Source organism: Corvus brachyrhynchos, unplaced genomic scaffold (assembly GCF_000691975.1).
Source record: "Corvus brachyrhynchos isolate BGI_N302 unplaced genomic scaffold, ASM69197v1 scaffold42, whole genome shotgun sequence".
Classification (NCBI taxonomy): Eukaryota; Metazoa; Chordata; class Aves; order Passeriformes; family Corvidae; genus Corvus; species Corvus brachyrhynchos.
In genome coordinates this window covers 2,999,679-3,004,248 of record NW_008237242.1, presented here as the reverse complement: position 1 = coordinate 3,004,248, position 4,570 = coordinate 2,999,679, and positions in this window count along the sequence as shown.

Sequence of the window (4,570 nt, the reverse complement as noted above, 5' to 3'; positions counted from 1 at the left end):
CCTGCCCCGCTCGGACACCCGGGCCGGGACACCCCCACCCCACCCTGCGCCCACTGACGGCTGGGACTGCAGGTCTGGGGGTGTGTGGGCGTGAAAGGTCTTTCATAACAGACGCGTGTGGCGTCTGCAGAGCCCTGTGTGTCCTCGGGAAGAGTCCCTAGCGTGACCCTGTGTTTACAGAATTTACGGAATCAATTTACAGGTTGGAAAAGACCTCTGGGTCCAGCCTATGACCAAACACCACCATGTCACCAGGTCATGGCACTGAGTGCCTCGTCCAGTCTTCACTTAAATACCTCCAGGGACAGTGACTCCACCACCTCCCCGGGCAGCCCCTTCCAATACCTAATCACCCTCTCCATGAAGCAATTTGAAACAATATTTTGTTAAATACTTGGTTAAACACTATTATGTCCAACCAAAACCTCCCATGGCACAGTTTGAGACGATTTCCTCTCTTCCTGTCACGGGTTGCCTGGGTGAAGAGGCCAACCCCCACGTGGCCACAACCTCCTTCCAGGCAGTTGCCGAGAGTGATAAGGTTTCCCCTGAGCCTCCTTTTCTCCAGGCTAAACACCCCCAGCTCCCTCAGCTGCTCCTCACAGGGTTCGTGCTCCAGACCCTTCCCCAGCTCCACTGCCTTTCTCTGGACACACTCCAGCACCTCAGTATCTTTCCTGAATTGCAGGGCCCAGAGCAGGATTTGAGGTGCGGCCTCACCAGTGCTGAGTACAGGAGGGTAGTCCCTGCCCTGGTCCTACTGGCCACACTATTGCTGATCCAGGCCAGGATGCCACTAGCTTTCTTGACCACCTGGGCACACACTGGTTCATGTTCAGCTGCTGTCACCAGCATCCACAGGTCCTTTTCCGCTACAAAAATTTTGTTGGGGTTTTGCCTCTTATCAGTTGATGCTTTCCACCTCACTGCAAAATAGGTTTTGCCCATAAAACAAACTGAAACAAAGCCAGCAAGGATCAAACCCACACTTACATTTTAATAAAGATGTTTTTTAAACTACATTTTAGTATTTAATTACTTAAAATGCAGAAGTACAGCTTTGAAAGTACAGTTAATCATCCTGAAACTATGTACTTTTGGTTAGAGAAATGAAGCACTTGCTTCAACATTTTGTCCAGCAATACCCTTCATGAACTTCATAAATAATAAAGAGCTTCCATGTATGAGGGGAAAACAGTAAGTTTTCCTTTTATCTTTAACAAAATTTTGCTACTATCTGACAGTCAATCATCAAGTATTTTATATTGTCTAGTTATAAAAGTGCTACATTCCACTATATTGTTTCCCTAGCCTTCTTCATCTCTTTACCTGCCTGGAAAAAGCTAGTACCTCAGTGCCTATTACAGTAAAATAAAACAAATTTACACAATATTCAGAATGTTGTTAACTTGAATATTTTAAAAGAATAATTGACTAAAGACATTTTCTCCTTTTGAGATGATAGGCTGTTCATTCTGTCATTGACTGGGTTCCACCAAACCAACCAACCAACCAACTGGCTAACCAACCAAAAAAACCCCAAACCAAACCAGCCAACCAACAAAACAAAAACCCATCAAACCCCATCCCCACCCCACAGAAAAAAAAAGTGTCATTTACTGGAATACTTTAGAAGTGAAAAGCTGTCTACTTACAGATAGTAAAATATTTTGCTGTTGTGTATCTTATGTCTTATGAAAAAAAATAGAACATAAAAAGCAAAATTGTGTTTTCTTCCCAAAATGGTTTGATTTATAGAAGAAGTCAGTGTTTTGATCGGATATGCACTGTTATTCATTCCTGCATAGTTGAGAGTCAGATGCAATTTTTCATCAAAAGAACAGCTCTGTTAAGAATACCAAAAGTATTCTGGTAGCTAACCTGTGAGTGGAGGAGATGGTGGTTCATGCCTTGAGTGAAATACAATGCTTTCCATGTTGTCAGCTTTGGGACTGAAAAAGGCTTGTGAGATTGAGACATCCCCTTCTCTAGATCCTTTGCTTGCTTGGTCCTTACTTCTTTTCAACCCCCAGCTATGATTTAAGTGTTGCTTCTTCTCAGACCTAGTCAAGTGGGCAGGTGCATCAGCCTTTAATAGTGAAGGAGATGTCACCCAGCCTTCAAGATGTCTCCCGTAAAAAAAAAAAAAAAAAATGAAAAAGCCCCGAAGAGCCTAAACCAAAACAAAACACCAAATGGTTGTATGTTAATGCATTTGATAAAATAAATGGTATTTTGTATTTCTGTACTTCAGGCACTGCTGCAGCTTACTTTAATTGCACCCGTTTTAAAAGCTAGATGTATACGTAGTCACTGTTTTCCCAGAAATTGTTACCCACTCTTTCTGTAAATATCCAGTGAAATCGGTTTTGACCTTATCAGTTGCTGAGATGGAACAGGTGTATTTCTGTTATTACCAAGCTGATAAAATAGAAGCTGCTACAAAGGGGGTGACACATGCTTCTCTTGGAAGATTTCTAGTGTTTGGTTTTTTTATTTTCCGCAACCTGATTTTATCATGAAATATGTGGGGAGCAGAAGACATCCCTAGTGGCATTTTTCTTGTCATTTGTTTCTCTCATACTCTGCATACTCTCACTGGGAGCTGGTTTGTGAGGGACAGAAAAGACAGGACTTCTGGGCAAGTAACTGAGAGACTGCAGAGCCTGGAAGAGGGGCTGGGCTGAACCGGGTGGGGTGCTGCCTCCTCACTGCAGCTGGCAAGCCCTTGGCCCAGGAAGCCTCTGCCTCTCTGCTGCCTGGATTGGCCTCTGAACAGCCTCGTGCCCTTCCCTTCCTCAAGCTGTATTCCCTTGGGCACCAAACCCCCAAGCTCTGTTCTGTAGTTCATGGGGCTGCTGTGCTGGCCTTTTCCCCACACCTTGCAAAGTGCTTTGGTCTGAAGACTGGTGAAAGACAAGGCATCTGATTATTTGAGGGAACAGTGACCTCAATTTCCTTATTTTTTGCTTTTGCTTAGAACCTGTTTAAATAAAATCCCTCTCAGATATTTCAAGGAGAGTGGCCCAGTGTGGGGTGTGCTACCTCTCACTGTTCTTCTCAGGGCTTGGAAAACTTAAAAAGCATTCAAATTTTTAGAACTTCGCATGAAGGTGCATCCAATATATTTCTGAATATTTCCATGTTTAAAAAGAAACACTTACTCTGAGTGACACCATAAATTATGTTGAAGCAAAAAAATGTTTCACTTCTTATCTAGGGAATGGTTATGATAAAATGATCTCTGGTGGAGGAATTCATGTGGGATTTGTGCTCTTTCAGTGCCTAGCACTACCTGTTTTTAAGGCCACTGTTACCAATATGGATGGGGTAAGGTGTTTACTGTTTAGAGACATGCCTCTGTTCCTAAATTAATGGAAGAGTAACAGAAAGAGTGGTGTGTGTCAACAGTGTGGTTGATGGAAGAGGGAAAGCTCATATGATTTTGTCTTTCAGAGGCACTGCCACAACTGTTCTGATGGTTTGGCTTAGTATATAAATATATCTGTGTGTATGTGCATATATGTATATGTAATGCAAATGTAAAATAGATTCTGTGGGTTGCTACAGTAGATTCTGTTGCTTCTTTTCTTCAAACCGCATGCTCTTTTTGTCCTTGTAAGATGTGTGCGTAAGTGTGTATGCTGCTGGAGAACAGGCTGGTTGTAATGATACACTTGGGAATTATTTTTGACCTGTGGTATTCCTTCAACATTTGCTAACTACCCTGATATATGTAACTGTGAAACTGTGCTAGCCTGACATCTCCAAATACCTGAAAACTTTGAACATACTAGAATAAGTAATGTCTTGGATACCCATAGTTACTCTGCTTTAGTAGCTCTGAGACATCTATTATTTATATTCAAAGTTGAAGAAGTAGTTCTTAAACACAAGAGAGTTGTTCCTCTGTGTATTTAATGTTATTTAAACTAGGGAAATGTCTTTAGCTTTAATCAAAAATACAGTATTGTCTAAGAAAAGCAGTTTTGCACACCAGAGATTGATAATTTTTTATCATTATTAACAGCTTCAAGACTTTTTGAGTTGTGCAGGTTGTGCAAATTTTCTTGAACTATAACACTTAAAATAGGTAATATTTATAATAAGCTCATACAAATTCTTGGGGAAAGTAGCCAAGAGAGAAATTTTGGCAGGCTCAAATGAACTGTATATATTCATAGAATCACAGCATATCTCAGGTTGAAAGGGACCCGTAAGGATCAGCAAGTCCAACTCTGTAATGTCCAACCTGAACTTCCCATGATGCAGCTTTATTCCATTGCCTCATGTCCTGCTGCTGCTGGTCACCAGAGAGGGAAGATCAGCACCTTCCCCTCCTCTGCCTCCTTCACCTGGTAAGGAAAATGCAGAGTCCTGGGAGGTCCCCCTCAGACTTGTGACTGCTGGCTCTTTTGATCTCTAGAAAGAAAGCTAACTTGCTTCCAGCAAATTAGTCCTCTGACCAGAGATTATGAGGCCTGATGATCACTGGATTTCTTACTGCTTGCTTTGGTTATAAACTGACTCCTAATGTTAAAAAAAAAAAAAAACAAAAAAAAAAAGGGGG